The sequence below is a fragment of the Meleagris gallopavo genome, chromosome 1 (genome assembly GCF_905368555.1).
Source record: "Meleagris gallopavo chromosome 1, MGAL_WU_HG_1.1, whole genome shotgun sequence".
Classification (NCBI taxonomy): Eukaryota; Metazoa; Chordata; class Aves; order Galliformes; family Phasianidae; genus Meleagris; species Meleagris gallopavo.
Genome location: NC_139404.1, coordinates 129,501,235 through 129,521,533, shown reverse-complemented (window position 1 = coordinate 129,521,533; position 20,299 = coordinate 129,501,235).

Sequence of the window (20,299 nt, the reverse complement as noted above, 5' to 3'; positions counted from 1 at the left end):
GAAAAAAGAAAAAAGAAAAAAATATCCTTCTTCAATTTGCAGGTGAGAGAGAACAAGAAAGAGAGAAAGCAAGTGAGTGACAAACTGATGTTATAATGTTGATAACTTTCACTTTAAATCACAGACTTCTTTTATTTTTAAGCCTTCTGCTGCTGGCACATTAAAATGTCTGCTATATCCCTGACTGCTCTTAAATCATCAGCACTACGTTGTGAACATTTTTCTGCTGATACTTTCCTTTTACTAATCTCTGCTGTCTTACAGGAATCCTGCTAAAAGAACCACAACTGTTTCCACCTCTTTTTTAATGCTGAAGGTCTACCTCTCTATTCTCCAAAGAGCATTTTCCTGAAATTCACTGTGGGAATTTTGACTGCTGCCCAGCTACATCATTCTGACAAACAGGCAGAATGAAGGCAAGTTTAATGTGCCCTCCAGGAATAATGCTGATACTTACCTACAAAAAAATAAAGAAGAAACCCAAACCCAAGAAACATGAACACTTTAAAAAGGTTGAGTGCTTGAGAAAAAACCTCTTTGCAGAAGAAGAGAAACACCTATGGCTGAAGGTTAAAGACACTCTGTTGCACCCTTGTCCCCTCCCTCTGCAGGGACACAGGACACCCATGGTGTCTTTGGTGGAAGTAATGCTTCTACCTACAGTGAGGCAGCTCCAGCTGAGCACTTTAGACCTCTCATTGCCACAGTGGCAGCACCTTGTGACCAAAGTCACAACAGCCCGTGTCTTCCCTAAAAGGACCTGCTTCAAGGGATGCATTGGTGGCATGGTGAACAGCAGGCAACTTGCTGCCAGCTGAGTCTTGGCTGCTGTCTGGACACTGCTCTGTGCCTCAGGACCTCCTGGGATTTTTCTATTCTGTTATGCACAATTGCAGCCCTCCAGTTCACATCAATACCTAAGCCACAGTTATCCTTCTCTGGTACCCTGGGAGTTGTATGCTCCAACGTTGCATTACAATTCAAATCTTCAACCTTGTACAGTCAGGCAAATCAGAATTATCATGGAATTATAGAATCGTAAAATGGCTTGGGTTGGAAGGAACCTTTAAGATCATTTAATTCCAACCCCCCCTGCTATAGGCAGGGACACCTCCCACTAGAGCAGGTTGCTCAAAGCCCCATCCAGCCTGGCCTTGAATGCTTCCTGGGAGAGGGCATCCACAACTTCTCTGGCCAACCTGTTCCAGTGTCTCACCACCCTCACAGTAAAAAATTTCTTCCTAATATCTAGTCTAAATTTACCCTCTCCCATTTTAAAACCATTTCCCTTGTCCTGCCACTACCTGCCCTTCTAAAAAGACCCTGGGAACAGCCTTCCTGTAGATCCCCTTCAGGTACTGGGAGGCTGCTATTAGATACCCTGAAGCCTTCTCTTCTCTAGGCTGAAAAGCCCAACTCTCTCAGCCTGTCCTCATAGGGGAGGTGCTCCAGCCCTCTGAATCATCTTTGTGGCCTTCTTCTGGACCCACTCCAACAGCTCCATGTCCTTCTTGTGTTGGGGGCTACAGAACTGCATTCAGTACTCCAGGTGGGGTCCCATGAGAGCAGAGTAGAGAGGTAGAATCACCTCCCTTGACCTGCTGGTGATACTTTTCATGCATGCGTATGACTGTATATAATGAAAATATCTTAGAGAGAAAGCTCTATCTCTAATGATCTTGCATGAAATGCCTTGTAGTAAAAGCTGAAAAATGAGTTGCACACAATATTTGTATTCCAGTTTGCCTAGAGAGCAAAGGAAATATTAATTCTATTGCAGAGGGCTCTACTATGACCATCTGTGGGACATAGGATGCAACCATGGACATCACAGCTCAAGTAAGGGAACTCCAGCAGAAATAAAAAGCCATGCGGGGGCTGGCAGTGCTGTTGTGCTTATGGGGAGGGAGCATGAGGCAGAGGAACCCAGTATCTGTGCTTTCACCATACAAAAAGGAAGAAGGAGGATAGGCTTGAAGACAAGGCAGGTGAAAAGCTCTTGTTAAAATTAAAGGACAGTGTGTCATGCAACTTAATGGGATTAAATTGGTCTTTAATAAGATTTTAACTGGAAAAAATCAGCATGTTTCATCACAGGAGCAGTGGGATCCTTCTTGTCAGCAACCCAAAACCCTAATTGCACCTAGGGTGGTTCCTAGGCAGCTGAGGGAGCAGCACAGAGGCTTTATGAATGATCTTTTCCAGCCCTGTGTTCAGTCAACTCATAGAATCATTAAGGCTGGAAAAGGCCTCTCAGATCATCTAATCCAACCATCAAACCATCCCCACCATGCCCACTAACCATGTTCCTCATGCCACAGGTACACATTCCTTGAACACCTCCAGGGATGGTGATTCCACTACATCATCATCCAGGGGTGGGCAATCGCTTGGCTGCCAGCTCAACATCGACTCTGAGAGCCCTGTGGGGCTGAAGAAAATCCTCCTCAGCCGCCTGTGATTTCTGGCCATTAGTATGACAACAGCTGCAGATCAATGTCCTGTGCACGATCATGTGGTAGCATTCTCTTCCACAAGTTTTTTGTAGTCTAAATATACGAACTAAGAGGGAGTGAGTTCGATTTTACGCTGTTGAATGCAATGAAATTACACAACGGATTCCAGTGCTCCTTAGTGACTCTCCGGCAGCTTCTGCAGGACTGCAGCACTCCCCTCGTGGCTGTCTGCTTCTGCTGACGGGAGGGATTCCTCCAGCCTGGGGATTCCCCATCACGCTGAGCTCTGTGCCTCCTGTGTTTGGAGCTTGGTCAGATTTCATCAGGGAACGTCCTTCTGGGACCAGCACTGGCTCTGGGGAGCAGCAAGCTCAGTGCAGGCAAGGCTATTTGCCTGGGAAATTGCTGCTGCCTTCAGCCCTTTTTCTGGTTGCTGGCTTAGGCACAGACTGCAGACCAGACAAAGACAGCCTCAGTCTGCCTGCATCCATCCGTGCCTGTATCTAGCAGTCTCACACTTGTGTCACCCCTCTCCCCATAATAAATATAAGTTACAGAAAGGACTCACGCTGGAAACTAGTCTCACTGGTGAAGCTAACCAACATTGCTAATGCAACTCAGCAGAGTATGTTTTGTTCATCTAAAATCTGCACAAAACTTTGATGATTTCCAGTCAGGATCCTTCCCAATGTATCCTAAACAGCTGAAAAGGAAAAGGTTTACTCCTCAGAAAGGAATATTTTGTTGCTTGCAGCAATATTAAATGCTGCTGGAAAAGACTGTTATCCATTTGGAGGTAAAAATATCATGACCAGAATGTGATAGAAATGGAAATAGAAAGGTTGCAGGAGGGTTAAACCAAGATGAGGATTTTGCAATGTGCTACTGCAGAAAACCAGCAAACTTTGCTTTTAGTTCCAGCAGCCAAAATGATTAGAAGTGAAACAGAGCAGATATTTTTCTAAAATGGACTGCAGTTTGTGCTGAATATTTAGAAAGCAAATCTGTGAAATTCAAGCACTTCCAAAGCATACGATAGGGTTCTGCCTTCAGAAATGTCTAATGGTGAATTCTTTTTCTTTTGCAGTTTACGGGCTGTGACAGTGTTTTAGACATTGCCAAATCTAATATTGCAAGAGTGCAGAATTACATGTTCTATGACTTGAAAGACTGAAAAGGCTGAAAGCATTAGCATTTGTTTCCTGTTGCACCTGAAGAAATACAAGCCTCTGCATTCATGGGGCTGGAACGGGAACAGGAAGGGACTCAAACCCCTGAGCCCAACATGAGTTTTGGAAAAAAAAACACAAGGAGGCACAATTTCTATCCTTGATTTTTTCTCTTCTGCTCTTCAGAATTTCTCATTTGCTATGACTTAGATGGAAAAGAGAAGGCTAAAGTACTTGTAAAATTGTCAGTTTGCTGTAGCTCAGCCTCCACGCTCTCAGCAGCTGTTCAGCCAAGGAGAGGTCTAAAGGTGATTACAGCTTTGGGTCTGCTTACACAGACATGGTGCAACCTGGGGCCCTTCACATGCCCCCTAATCTCCTGAAGAGCAGTCCCCAGGGAGGGAAGGGAAAGAGCTGCGAATTGCAACTTCAGCTGCTGTATTTCCATTTTACATGAAATGAAGGGAAAACAGAAGCATGGAAACACGGACCAACCCCAAGGCCTTCTCTTCCCACGGACATACTCTAGCCAACTGAGAGATGGGTTGGCAGAGGCTGAAGGAGAGTCATGAGTCAGATTACTCCTTCTCGGAGGGCTGTACCAGCCTCATTCTCCTCCCTCCTGAGCAGTCTTAAGGAGAATATGGTGAGCATGGTGTTGTTTGTATCTTGATTTTAAAGAAAATATGCCTGCCCCAAAGCCTTGTTAAGCCCAAATCTCTCAGCAGTCTTCCTTCAGGAGCCCAAGTTCCATAGAGAAGATGGCTTTTCAGATGCAGGTCCATGTTTATATCATCTATTTGCAAGCTGAGCACATGGGATTTTGACTTGCAGGTTCCAGGTGCCTGCCAGCTTTAGTTCATGGTGCGTTTCAGCCATGGTGACGGTAACTGTGGGTCATTTCCACTGTACAGATTATTGCAAGTGTGGCATGCAGGCTCTTGTTCATTGCTGGTGAAAATGCATAGCTAATGGTGGTAACTGCATTGAAAAAGAAGGTTTTGTACCTGAGAATTTGTTCTATCAAATACTGTTATCGTGCTCTTTGCATCTGTTGTAGTTTCTATAGAAATAAATAGGAGTCATTACTTTTGGAGTAAGGTTACAAAAGGTGACATTGATAAATCCATTGTGGTAAGATATGTACGTATTGGAAAATGGAAGACAGTGTTGCTGTCTGCCACAAAAAGTAGCTCAGTAGGTAAGGTTTCAGTGCACTGATGTATTTCAATTCATAACTATTTGAGTAATGTTGATTTTAACAGATGTAGGGCACTTTGTAGAAAGACGAAACTGATGCACTTCTAAGGATGTAGCCACAATCAGGATAAGTAATACACAAGCGAGAACAAAGACTGTATGTCACATGTAAGAGTGAAGAAAGATGTGATGCTTCACTAATGCAACACATGAGTCTGAAGCCCCACAGAATGCATGCACTTTTAAGAACACTTTGAGAGAGATGAAATTCAGGTACCTCTGAAGAAGCGAAGAAGTGACAGAGGTATCAGTTCCCATTTGACAGCTTTGCTTATGTGGGTGTACAGGGTCTTCTTTGCTTGCAGAACAAAGCCAGAAATCTGAAGGAGAGATTTGTTGTGGTTTTGTCAGTCCGTTAATAAGGGCACAACATTGACTCTGAAGTGATTAAACACAGTTTCTTCTGGCTTGCAAAGACTCTTGTACAAAAGTTCACGTTTTCATTAGAAGTGTAAAATGGAACTATTGCACTTGAAAGACTCCAGCATGAAGTGCCATGAAATATGAGTGTGGTCTGTGTGGAAAGATACACTACTTTGGAGAAAGAAGGTAAAATTAATGTATGCAGATGCTGCTCTGTGTTTCTAGCTATTCCCTGAAGAAACACTGGCAGTGAGGGTGAAGGACAGTGAGCACGGTAAGGATACCAGAATCTGAGAGACACCATCTGGAAGCTGGCAAAACAGCAGCCGCTTCTAAAGGAGATTGTTAGGCAAGATTGACAAAACACAGATACGCAAAATACACCCTCCTTCCCCTCCATTAAAAAAGAAAAAAGCAACAAAAAAGACCCCAAACATACCTATCAGTCAAGCCTGTTCAACTGCCATGTAAGAAGGGCTGCTTTTCATTAGTTGCTACTGGCGACACAAAAAGCAGCCTCACTGGGAGAACAAGACAGGGGAGAGGGCTGCAGCTGGATTCCTTGTGAATCCTGTCAGTACTGATTGCAAGGAAGGAACAAGAAGGATTCTGAAAACAAACTTTTGGTGGAAGAAATGTCTCCTGGAAAGGCTTGAGGGGATGCAGAGAATGCATGAAAACAGGTGCCTGCACGAAGCCTGGTCTTTTTGGACCAATTCTGTGGGTCAGACGCCTTCTGGATTGTTACTGATGAAAAGTTTTTCATCAGGTTTAGAAGTCATTCCTGTAAGTGTCTTCCAACCTAATAAAACAGGTTGCTTGTTCTTTTCAGCGAAGAATTCAGGGATTAGGATTTATGGATGGACATTTTATGCCAAGAGTAAGACACTCCATGGTCAGACCTCTGGCACGCTGTTAGGTTCATACCAAGAGCTTGGACTTCTGCAGCAGGGTCCTTGGATGGAATCATTTGATCTCTTTATCTGGATTTTTTTGTTGTTGTTTTCAGAAGATTTGCTGAAAATCTGCATTTCTCAAATGCAACATTCTCTTCCACCGACATTTTTTTAAGGTGCTGATGTCTGCCTTGCACAAGGGAGACTGCAAAATGCCTCACGGAAGGGCTGAGTCATAGAAATTCAAAGCAGACCAAAATAAATCCTGTCTCTGTCTCCAAATCCCCTTAGTTCTTCAGAGAGGGTTCCTTCTGCTTCTCTAAATCATGTGGATGGGTCTTGGAAGACCAGCTCTTGCCCAGAGGGCATTTCCCAGTCTGCTTTCCCAGCCAGGAGCCAATTCTGACACCATCCAAAAATTCAGGTATGATTGAGATGTTTAAAGCACAAATTTTCCCTGTCAGATGAAGTGTATTTAATCAGCACAGGGTCTTTCATCTTAGCTGTTTCATAATGAAGCAGCGGTATGGGATGGCAGATTCTGGGGCACGTACATCAAACTAGGCTTGTTCTAGCTATGCTGTTGATATTGGCAAGCAGGGGAAGAACCATTAAAATATTTGGGTGGTGCAGGCATGCTGCTTTGAAGCTGTTTCTGTAGCATTTGTGGTACATTTAGTACAATTTGGGAAGCAGTGCGCTAAAGGAATGTGAAACAAAATTCTGTGCACAGCTAAGTCATGAATAGTTAATGCAGCTGGATGTAGAATGGCAATTCTGTCTCACGGAGGAGTTTGATATTTGTTTTTATTCACATTTGGAATCAAAATGAAACATCCTGCAATTCTCCACACAGTGTTAGAAGGAGGTTCTGGCTGGGCTGCACAACAAGCTGTTTGGGAAACATTGACCCTGATGGTCCTGCTGCCAGGAGATGCAAGATTTCCCATTCTGAGTACAAGCAATTTTCTTTTTGCCTGGCTGAAGTTCCAAGGCCTAGAAAAGGATGCCTTGTCCAAATAGCACCCAAGAGAGCCTCCACTTCTCTCTGGCATATCAGATCTTAAGATAGGCAGGGAATGTTATCCTGTTTATGATAAAGCTGATTTTCACCTCCAGTGAGTGCTCTGTGTTTTCAGAAGAAGCAAATACTCATTCCTTTGGCCCAGGAATGCTCACTGAGCTCTACAAATCCTGTTGGTTTCCTACCTGGTCCTATGTCGACGGGCAGCAAGAGGCTGTGTAGGGCTGTGCCTAGGCAACAGTGGCTGCCATGATGCAGCCAGGACGCTGCTGAACCCTAGGCTGTGTGAGGGGGAGGCTCAGGGAGGTCAGACATATGGGCATGCAGAAGCTGGCTTTTGGGAAGAGGGTGTGCATGACTCCAAAAAATGATGCTTAAACAGTTGATCTCCAAAAACGAGATGTTGAAGCTATTTCTAATCCCCACTGTGTACTCTTTGGAGAAATACGATGAAGCAATTTTAACCACATGGACAACGAGCCAGCAAAGTCTCATTATGACTCAGTAATCTACATCAGAAGCAGCATAGATGTGCCAAAATCTTTACTGAGAATACAAAGAGAAAATGAGAAGTGATGCTCTATGGCTTTTTATCTTACCTCTTCACAACTGGTCCATTTTCCTACAATGGCTGGATATACAAAAATTTGATTGTAGGAACAATCTGGCTGAAAGGAGAGAGGGGTTATTGAACTGCTTGTTAGTGGCTTTTTTTCCTCTTGCTTGAACTGGATGTAAAAGTTAATCTGCGGCAAAAGGTCTCACAGCAGGAACACGTTTATGAAAATCACTTGTACCAATTAATTACAGAAATTCTTGTTGCAGCATAATTTTTCTGCTCTGAGTGAAAGAAAAAAAAGTGTTCCTACTTTCACCACAAATTCATACATATTTGGAAATGTGCTGGATTTTACTGTTGTTTTTAAGCAAAACATAGCTCACTGCTATGAAATAAAGCAAATGCTATAAAAAAAAGACAGCAATACAGGAAAGAGTATTCTGGACAATGAAATGGTATGCTTGCTAACAACTCTAAGGATCTATGTCTAGGAAAAGCGTGTCAATAAAACAGTTCATTATTTTACCTCTGTGTTGACAGGGAAATCTTGATTAAATAACAATTCCCCATTTGAGCAAGCAAAAGAATGAATCAATACCATTGACAAATAATACCCTTTCTTTATCAGGAAGGAAAAAATGTGTCAGATGTTATCTCTAAGTACACTGCACAGTGCCCATACATCTGAAACAATAACCACAGCTGTAAAAGGAGACACATCTCTTTGGAGATGAGTTATTTTCCTGGGTGCCAACTGTTGTCTTTTTGAAGAGGCTAGATGGTTGTACACTGATTTAGGAGAGATCATTAATGCACTGCCCTCATTCTTTTTCTTGTCAGTTTCTCCGCCACCATTGTTCTCTTTAAATTGAATGATACTCCAGTGAATGTACCCTCTATGTGCAGTAGTATGCAATTGTACTTTAAGTACACAGCCAGGGGCAATATTTTGGTGGGCTGAAAGTCCCTCTGTATTTGCCTTTTGATGAATGTTTCAGTAGTGTTGGCTTAGGACATATACATGAAAGCATAATTCATTATTACTTGTAAAGCTGGGGAAAATGATGGCTTCAGAAGTCCAAAGTGTGGGGGTTTCCTTTTGCTCTCTTGTTTTTCTGGGCATGGAAACCAATGGTGCCACTTGTCTTGTTTGTAACTGAATTTCTAGAAAAGATGGCTTAGCTACAGTAAGTCTGATGCATAGACAGAAGGGAAGCTGGAAACTGGGGAGGACCCAGTTGGCAAGTACCTGGGCAGGTGACCCAACTAGGGGGTTTCCAATTCCTTATCTTAACCAGGAAGGCAGGAGATAGAGAGACAAGCAAAAAACTTGGCAGGACTCAGCACTAAGCTGGAAGGAAATGTCCTAGCAGAGTCTTTTCTGGGCGCTTGGTATTTAACTATCTTCTTCTTTGAAATGCTTTTGTATTTAGGAACCTCTGCTATTTCCTACACACAGAAATAATCTAGATTTCATACAGCAAAGTGAGATCAGCCCCCAGTGGCTCTTGAGATAGAAAAAGAATAATGCAGCTGAGGAGGCATATATTAGAGACACATCGATGACATCATATACAATAAATCAGTGATGGAAAAAAATCATTTGCTGTATGTATTAGAAAAATTATAGAGACTGCATCTGAGATTTCAAGATAAAGTAATCTGAAAAGAAATCAATCTATACGTGATTTAAGGGTGGCCTCTCACCTATAAAACTATAAATAGAAATATTAAAAAGGGAATGACAACAGAGCTTGCAGAAGCTCAAGGATCAGTAGTGTTGTGGAAGGGCAGAAACTCTTCAGTAATACCTCTGGGCACCATGGAAGACAATAGGATTTAGAAAATGTCAATGAGATTAAAAGAAAATGCTCAGCCACTTTCCTAGAAAAGAAGGCTCTCAAGGTTAAGTGTATACCTGCAAGGTTTTGTTCATCTGAGGCTTTAAATCTCCCTCTCATGTGCTTCCCTCTCCAGAGACTATAAACATTACAGATTGAGTGAGTTTTCACCATTTCCTTTAGGTGGTTTAACTCAGGCTAAACTTCAAGGCTGATCCTTCATGATGACACAGGGACCTCTAGAGATCCTTGATTGCTTACACTGCAACAAACCAGCAGTTAGTACACTATTATTTTATTTTGTTATTTCCTTTAAATTGATTAAAACAAATCTCTTTCTCTTCTCCCCATCTCTTCCCCATTAGAATGATCCTCAAAGTCCCAGCCTTTTAAAAGAGAGACAGCTAACTATCAATTTGGTTGTTCACCCTCTCACTGAGTCTACATCTTAAGCTCCTTTGTCTGTATTTTGTCTAAAACTCAGTATTTCATTGCAATAATAAAAATCATTAATCATACCAGTAATAATAATAATAATAATAAACACAGCAGTAAAATCATCACTAGTGCTATTTCTCAGAGCAGGGATACTTTAGGACAACGATGATCCTGCTTCCACTGAAACTGGTTGGCAAGCCCACAGCCTGTTATTAGTTTGGCCTATGGAAACAAGGTCTTACTTCTTCATTCAGAAGAAGTAAGCGTGGCTACTGGGAAACCTCTGACAGCAGGAAAGGCTGTTTTACAGCACACATTTTGTGGCAAATATTAACCAAGAAAGCAGGTAAATCTCCACTTTTAGTGATTTTTTTTTTTTTTTAAAAATGTTTGTTGCCAGAAGTAGTGACTGGGGAAAATATTTGTCCCATCTCCTTGTGTTAAGTGTTCTCAGTGGTTCTCAGTTCTTAAAATAGATTAGCTGCTATGTGGACGAGACCAAATTGCTGTCTTTCACCCATTTGTTGAGGTGAAGCTGCAGAAAGTTCCCATTTCAATAGCAGAAACTGTCTAAAGTGGAAATGAAACTGAGGGATTCCTACACAGAGTGGCAGTGCACATCCTACTCCTTTATTGTATGTTTCTCTTCTGATAAAAGACCTTTGAAGGAGGAGCAGCAGAGTGACAAGGAGTAGCTGTTCTATGAACTGAATGTATGTAAGCTGAATTAGCAGAGGAGAAAAGAAGAAGATCATGCACTCTCCAGCTCTCGAAGCTGTACTCCATGGCTTCATTTTGAAATGTATTCTTGTATACCTAATTGAAAGAGACATTCTATTAATTTCTGTCATTAGATGAAGATGCTTGTATTGTGCCAGGATTACCAGGGAAAAAAAACATCTATGAGAGATCAGAAAGGTATGGAATCACCATAGAATCATAGAAAGGTTTGAGTTGGAAAGGACCCCAAGGGTCATCAAGTTCCAACAACCCTCCCACCTCCAGATCTGGCACTAGAGCAGGTTGCCCAGGGCCCCATCCAACCTGATCTTGAATATCTCCAGAGACAGAGCATTCATGGTCTCTCAGGGCAGCCTTTTCTCAGCACCTCACCACTCTCATAGTAAAGAACTTCCTCCGACATCCAATCTAAACCTTCCCTCCTTGAGCTTAAAACCACTCCCCCTTGTCCTATCACTGTCTACCCTAGTAAAAAGTTGATTTGCCTCCTGTTTATAATCCCCTTTTAAATACTGGAAGGCCACTGTGAGGTCTCCTCGCAGCCTTCTCTTCTCCAGGCTGAACGAGCCCAGCTCGTCAGCCTGTCTTTGTAGGGGAGGTGCTCCAGCCCTCTGATCATCTTTGTGGCTTTCCTATGGATCCTCTCCAACACCTCCACATCTTTCCTGTACTGAGGCCCCAGACTTGGACACAGTACTCCAGATGGGGCCTTAAGAGGGCAGAGTGGAGAGGGACAATCGCCTCCTGTCTCTGCTGGCCACCCCTCTTCTGATGGAGCCCAGGATACCACTGGCCTTCTGAGCTGCAAGAGCACACTGCTGGCTAATATTCAGTTCTATGTTCAGTTTATCACACACCAGGACCCTGGGTCCTTCTCTGCAGGGCTGCTCTCAAGGAGTTCTCCCAGTTTGTAGACATATCTGGGATTACTCTGACCCAAGTGTAAAAGCTTGCACTTGGCTATGTTGAGCTCATGAGTCCACCTTTCAAGTTTGCCAAGGTTCCTCTGAATGGTATCTGTTACTTCTAACGTGTCAACCGCACTGCTCAGCTTGGTGTTGTTGGCAAACTTGTTGAGGGTGCACTTGAGTTCATCATCGATGTCATTGATGAAGATGCTGAAGAGCACCAGTTTCAAGACAAACCCCTGGGGGACACTGCTCATCACTGGCCTCCACCTGGGCATAATGCCATCCACCACAATCCTCTGTCTGTTGCCTTCCAACCAATTCCTTATCCTCCAAATAGTTCACTCCTCAGATCCGAATCTCTCCAATTTTGAGATAAGGATATGGTAGAGGACCATGTAAAAGGCCTTGCACAACTCCAGGTAGATGACATCAGTCATCTTTCATTTGTCCACTGATGTCATCATTTCATCATAGAAAGCCACCAGATTGGTCAGGCCATGCTGGCTGTCTCAGATCACCTGCTTATCTCTCATATGCCTTCACATGTCTTCTAGGAGAATCTGTTCCATGATCTTCCCAGGCACAGAGGTGAGGCTCACAGGCCGGTAGTTCCCCAGGCCCTCCTTCCTCCCTTTCTTGTAAATGAGAGTGACATTTCCTTTTCTCTAGTCCCTGGGGACTTTGCCTAACAGCCACAATTTTTCAAATACAATGGAGAGCGGCTGAGCAACCAGACCAGCCAGCTCCTTTAGGACCCTGAGTTGTATGCCATACAGCCCTAGAAACTTGTATACATTCAGTCTCTTGAGGCAATCTTGAAATTACTCTGCCCTTACAGTGGGGAGGACTTATTCTCCCAGTTCCCTCCCACCCAGAGGCCTGGGGATGTGAGCTTCAGGGATGTGAGAAATACAAGAATCTTGACTGCCAGTATACACCATATTCTTCAGAAATGTAGATTACAGAAATACTTATTCTCTTGGTTCTCCTTAATTATGATTTATATTTGTTATTCCTTGCTAGTACATATGTACTATATATCTATACTAAGCTTAGTAATTACATCCTTGCACAAGAATATGTCAGCATTTATAGGAAAATCAATGTCTGTTGCTGAAGAAAGAAAAAAGAAAACAGCAATTTTCTCAAATTTTTAATAATATTGAGAAAATAAATTACTCTGAAAGCAGCACACAGTGTCAACTTCCAAATTTTCTTGAAGACTTATTTTTGTTTTAAAAGCAAATAAATTGTAAAGTAACTTTGACAGAGCCTCTTCTTCAAAATCTTATTTTTCCAGAGGAGCTGATCAACTCCTTCATCTCTATAAACAAAATGAGGCCTCTCAGAAGCCTTTTTAGGCTTTTGCAATTCATTAGACACAGTTGCTTAACAGTACTGAAAAGCTACAAACCAGTGCTAAAGCAGATAACTTGAAAAGACATGAAAGGAGAAAAATAAAAGCAAGGGTAAAATAAATTAGAAATTAAAAAGCAAAACTCTAGAGAGGAACCTGTTACAGCACAGCCCTTGCAAGTTTTCCTTAGTGAGGGGACTTCAGGCCACAGGAAAGGGAAGTTGTGATCGATCATGTAACTTCACTCTGGCAGGGCTTTGCTGGTCCCCAGCTGCAATTGCATAGCCAGTGCATAGCCAGTGCAATTGTGGGCTGGATCATTTACCCTGGACTGGCTGTGTATGTAATGTCCACCATCTGGAGCACCCTTGGAGAGCCGTCGTGGTGGAAGGCTGCAGGTGGAGGGCATGTGCACATGCACTGTGCGTCACCCAACATGTTTAGGCCCAGAGACATAGTGGCAAGGAGACTGTAGTTTATGGTTCCCAGAGGCAGAAACCATAAACAGATCATGAAATGAGCATTCAGTTCAAGCTAATTCCTGCACTTGGCCTCCTCTAAAATCGAAGACAAGAAGCAAGCACCTTTGGAAGTATTCACACACGCCAGGAGAGGTGCCCATAGGCCTAAGGGATCACTCTGAAAACGTCTGCTCTTCTGTGGCAAGATAAGATTCAGACTGGTGTGTAGGCATCAAAGAGAGATTAGATCTTTCTGCAGCTCTCCACGGATGGCCTTGTAGTCTGCCAGTGCTATTAAGTGAAAGAAAGATATGATCTAGGTGAGCCATCATGCATCGATGGCAAAGCTGGCCTGAAAACAAAGGTCTCAGCATAGAGAACACTGGCTTCTTGCCACTGACAGCACAAATACTGGGTACCCCAGCTGGGATCTGCTCTGGAACTGATTTCAATTACTGTTTCCCATAATGCTTTAAAAGATGTGAGAAAAAGAAAGCAAGCTGGCAGACAGCACCATATCAGGGGCTGTAGAGAATGGGGAAGGGAGAATAGCAAACACGCCGGAGGTTTGAATCACACATCAGAGTGTTCTTGACAAACTGAACAATTGAACAAATTGGTCTGAAATAAATGAGATGCTGCTCAATAAGGAAAGGTGAAAAGTTCTGCACTTCAATAGGAATAATCAACTAACTGCCAAAATAGAAGACAAAGCACGACTGGCTACAGAAAAGGAAATGAGATTTCAATGAAATGCTACCTGGGCGTGATTCTTACCAGAATTACACTGCTGTGAAAAATGCAAACATTCTTCTGGCTATATAAGCAGACAGTGTTATATGTAAAATATGAGATGTGATTTTCCTTTGCTCCAGTCTTCCAGCTCTCTCAGCTTTTGTAGGGCTAAGAAAACTATGAATAAACAATTAAAAGAATTTGGAGGAAGATGAGGGATTAGGTTAAAGAAGAGGTAGATATGATGTTTGAAGAAGAATGTAGGAATCTGAGTGTTTTTCACTCTGAGGAACTCCGATTGACTGGACATGTCAAAACTGCCTCCACCCATGTGGATGTAGCTGCAGAAAATGAAAGACGTAGCTGTGGACTGCACAAAAAATAATTGGAGCTAAACATCAAGAAGGGACATTGATTTTAGAAATAAAACATATTCTAGTAATCATGCCAAAAAGTATGCTTTTTAGGGAGATATAGATTGCCTGTCAAAGGGTATCTTAAAAAATAAATTAGATTAAGAGCAGTCGGAAAAGATGCAGACAGCTCCAAATGTTAGTCAGGACAACTAATTGGAGCCTATTAATCCTCTACAAACTGTATAACAAACTGAGGGACACTTGGCTCCTGTCTCAGGCACCTATGTTATGTGCTTAAACTTAGATACCAGAGAGCTCCCAACAACAGTAAAAACCTGAAAACCAGGAGAATTATGCAGGACAATGTTACATACTCAGTGCTCTGCATTCTGAACAGAATGATTGCATCAGAAATGTCTGCAGTGTTAGCTTTCTTCATTAATCTGGTGTAACAAGAAACAAACAAACAAACAAACATAGAAGAGTGATGTGCAGGAAAGAGAATGCAAGCCTGAATCCACCAGCTGGAAAGCACTCTGGGTCTGGGAAGCAACTTGCACATGAAACCAGGCTATCATGCTGTGCCTCTTCCCCAAGGAAGTCCAAGACTATGCCAGGTAATCCCAGAGATCACATTAAGTGGAACCCTCCAAGAAATAGTTCTATCACAATTTGTCTTCAGCCTTAATTCACCTGATTCTATGATGATTTGCTTCTAGACAAGCCTTTTGCTGCTATTTAGTCACTAAAATTTTTCTACCCAGAGGGTACCTGTCAACTCCAGTAGCTTGGCCACCATCACAGCTGTATCAACACATAGTGTGGTGAATGATCAACCAGCAGTTTACATTAATGGAGCTCCTATCTCCTTGCTTGGACAGAAGAAATCATAGCAGCATAAAACAGACTTTCCCAGCATATTCCCTGATAAAATTTTTGTGAGGACAGCATGTGGTTCCTTGGTTCCAAGGACGTATTTGCTTTCATGGATCTGTGCCATGACCAACTCATCATTAGTCAAAGTAGGAAATGGTGGGAATGCATCTTAAAAGTGCTGCAGTGTGGACTGAGAGCTAAGCATCAAGTTTGCTCAGCCCAGTTCGCTGGTCTTCATGTCTGGCTCTTGTATGCCTCAGCACCTTCTCTGCACTATGTACAATGCGGTGGTCTTTAACCAAATAATTCTTACCACAGCATTATTAGCACTCATCAAAAAACGTGTATTGTGATAAATCTTTCCTCCGTGGATAGCCTTTCTTCAGGTGCTTTTGCTATTGATCCAGTCATACACAGGGGAGCTCAAAAAAGAGTGAAAGGGTATCCATTGCTTCTGTTTTTAGGAAACTTTCAGGGTTTTTTTGGCACGTTCAAAATGGATTTTATGAATCATCCATGGAATTTGGTGTGAAAGCATGTTCTCTCTCTTCTCTGCGACCTACACTTGCCTGAAAACTCTTGCCTTAAAATGAGAGAAAAGGGAAAAATATATTTCTCTTTGGACATTTTATAAAATCCTTTCAAAAAAGTGCCTGCTGCAGGCATCCAGCCCTGACGGCAGCATCAGCTACAGCAGCCTCCATGATTTCTGCTGGTGAGTGCAGCATGCTGATGCTGCAGCAGTGTTTCATGATGATTCTGAGGTGTCACCTGGCCCCTCAAGCCAGTGCATTGGTATTAATGGTGTTCATGGTACTGGGCACTGTGACATGCCATGATTTGGTGTCTGTAGGATGGCCACTGCCTGTCCTCAGCTCTGCTTCAAGGTAGAAGTGTTGCATGGCTCCCGGTTTGGCCAGAAGGGCATGGACTTCACTCGTGCCCTGGAGCCAATCCTCCTGATAGAACATTATTATATTGAAAAATAACCTCTACCAGATTTTTACAGTCAGGATCATTCACTCTCGATGAGGCTTTGATTTGAACAATGCTTCCTTACAAACCTGGAATGACATTACCAGGAGATAGTCACAGGACTTCCACCCAAGGAAGGCAGTACCATCAAGGTAGTTTCTAACCTAAGAAGTGCCACAAATTTTGTTAGCATTGACATTCACTACAGTATATTTATTGCTTACTGGGGGGCAAAGACAAGGGAAGATTACAAATATGAAAATTTAAAGATACGCTGGGGAGTATTTTTAGGATTGTCTGGAAAAACATCAATCTTTTACCAAAGAATGTCTGCTGGGGATATCTGCTGGCCTGGCACTGCAGCTGGGGACTGCCAGACCATGTGTTGCTCCATCCCTGGGCCAGTCCAGCTCTCAGTTGTACTACATTTGCATTTCCAAGAGGTGCACTGTTTGTTTGAACAGGGGCTGTTTTCAGTTTTCAGCAATGTGCCAGACCAGTGGAGCCTCAAGCCTGGTCTGCATGCCACTTGCACAGAAACATTTATGGTTGTTATCCTGGGATATGAAGATTTGTTGATGGTAGCCTATAAGTGTTCGCACAAAAATGGCAATTTTCTTTCCCACCTACAGATAATACTTTAAAGTTATTTTACACAAATGATGCTAATTTGTTTATAAATGCACACTCTTTTTATTTATAAAATGGGCATCAATTCCTCCAGAAGAGGTCTTCAAGTGTAGGCTGCTCCTGCTGTTTGTTGTTTCTGAATGATGAGAAAATGTGCAGTAATCTTACGCTTGCTTTTAAGAACTTCCATTTCTTTTCCATTTTAATTTTCTATTATTTTCTGCTATTTAATTCTGCTCCTGCTACTCAGAGCTGTCTAACAAAGCGTAATGCAACAGTAGCTCACTAATATGCAGTAATGTTTAGAAAGTCTTTTGAAAATAATTAAATTTGCAAATTAACAAGTAGATAAACAAAAGGAAATGTGTAATCAGTCAAAAGGTGTGAGCAGATTTATGTTGTCATCCATGATTTGCAGTTTATGACAATGCTATGCATTCTAGCTGCCGTACTAAGGCAATTCTTCATGGTATACTCGCTAGTCCATGCGCTGTAGCTGGAAGAAATGATGCTATTAATAGAAGACTGCAGTACCTTCCATTAAATCTTAGCTGAGAGGTGGGGAGAGGCTGCCAACTTTTGTTGCACATTATAAAGTGTGCAGTCTAGCAAGTGCGTATTAGCTAGATGCAAGTTCAAATATATTCCTAGCTATGCTGAGCCCATTAAAATGTACAGACATTTAATTTTTTTTGCTGCTTTTACTGCCATAACAGAGAAATAAACATGAGTCATTTGGTGAAGCCATAGCAATGGTTAAGACTTCAGTCTGCACTGTCAACGTGATCTGCTGTAATAATTGTCACTAAACATACTCAGTTGAAGACTGCTGTCTTTGAGCAGCGGTAGCATTTTAAATATGCTTCAGCTAATGTTATAAATGAAGGCAGAGCATGACCAAATGGACTCCTTTACAGAGCTAACTTTCATGCAAGGACAGGCAGCGCTGCCGTGGTCCCTGCACAGAGGTGGGCAGGTCTGCCTGACACAGGTATCCTGGAGGTCACAATGTGCTGCTGTAGGGCCACCACCTGCCACCTCTGCCACTGGCCAGATACTACTGCTTACAGGTGCCCTTGGCCATACCTGAACATCACCACTGTTCAGGGACTCAGTCATGCCCTGGCAACTCACCTTGCAATCACCTCAAGAAGGTCTGAGCAAGATACAAAGGCAGTTAAATGATTGCAAAACAGCCTATCTCTGCTATTTTCTATCAAAACACAAAGATGAGAAAACCTTGGGCAAACTATCTGCAAAATCCCCAGATTTTATTAATGTATGGCTTTTGTTTTGCCATAAAATCTCATAGAGACAAATAGCCTATTTTGCAAACAGCCTCTGTTTTCATGCATAAAAGTTGATTTAAGTAATCTGTAAAATACAGGTACACATATATTCTTTTCCTGACTAAAATTCTAGATTTATTACTCGCTATTGTTTTATGGGTCAATCCATTACCAGAATTGAAATGATTTGTTGCTTTAAATCCATCCTCTAGCAACCATTGTCACTTTGTTTTTACATGGGATATTCTACTCTTTCTGAAATAATGAAGCTGACAGCTGTCATCCTCCGTAGGTCTCAGCATTCAGGTCACTACCTTACAGTATCTGTCCCTCTCCTCCTCCCCATGCACTACTCCCAGCCAGGCAATGATATCACAGATGCACCAGTCACTGGCAACTCTGAAGCAAAGCCACTCTGAAATTGGCCCTGCTTTGAGCAGGGGTTGAATCAGATGACCTCCAAAAGCCCCTTGACTTGTGATCAATGGACTCCTCTCTCCCTGGAAACAGTAGGCCTGTAATCATGGGCAGAGACCTCTAAGCTCTCACATTCACTTCTGAGTTGACTTTTGCAGCTGTGCCTGTTGACTGCACTTATTTTTGACTGAGATCAGACAGTCAGAAAGCTCACAGCATTGCTACTATCCAGAGCTCATCCATCAGAGGTATCAACACCCACAAAGACAGGACTCTAGGAAACTTCCAGCTGGTATTTAACATGCAAAACAGCTCTACCCTTGAGACCAGCAAGGGGAGGACCTGACTATCACCCACACACACCCACACTAAGAGGTTCAGTGACTGATGGTGGCAAGGGTCCCACTGAAACTCCTGGTGGAGGAGTGTGCTGGAAAGCCCATTCAGAGCTGCATCTTCACTTTGTAGTCAGGGTATACGCAAACACAAGTCAACAGATGCAAAAAATATCCTTTTTTTTTTTTTAAATAGCATTTTTTTTAAATAGCTTTTTTTTTTCTCAGAACTACTGATTGCAATACTGTTTTAATACATGAACAAAACCTGTAAGGCTTTAGGCTTGATAACTTTGTGAAGCCTTTGAACCTTTGCCTCTGTGTGGAAGAATAAGAAAATTGTTGAGTACTCACAGCTCTCCAATTTTATATAAGGTTCATATTTTGCTAACTGCTTATTCCTAATCTTTGCATTTGAGAAAGGTTAATGGGATCATTGCAAGATCAAATGTTTATATGACTGTGGATTAACCTTTAGTACTAACTCAGTTTCTTGCAAATATAAACTGTTCAGTATGGATACCTGCTAACCATGCCGTAGCAGTACGGACAACAGTTCAAGCATTCATTAGCTGAGTGCTAAATTATAGTGATAATCATGTACTTTTCAATCATTTCAATCCCTCCTTATTGCTCATTACAACACAAGCATAAATGACGCATTCAAACTTCAAAAAACTTACGTGAGAAATAAGAATTATCATTTAAACCCACTCTGTGAACTTGACCATGATATAATGATATAATTTTATTCTGCTTTGTGCTAAGAGTATTATAACTATCTGGGGAGGCAAAGATTTTCAGCTTAAAAATATTATTTAGGTACGTCATCTTCATTTCTTATCTAGACTGGTCTTTTTCTTTAGATTGTCTTCTAAACATAAGCCTCAGGGCCAAGGGTTGCTGGAGAATTTCCTACCTTTTTCCTGCTTCTGCCTGAATCTGAACTATACTGTGGCAGCTTTATGTTTTCGCACTGCTGAAGTGTATTTCTATAAAGGGACCAGCAAGCAAGATGTGGCTCATCATATAGCTGAGGAGTACTCAGCATGGATGAGAAGCCCTTGGCAGGACCATACCAGCAGAGGACTCAAATGTATTCAGCTCTCCTCTCTATTTCACTGAACTCCAGTAGCAGCACTTGTCTTCTACAGTCATGGGGAACAAAGAAGCCTGTATGTGTTGATCTGGGTTTAAGGCTGCTCTTACT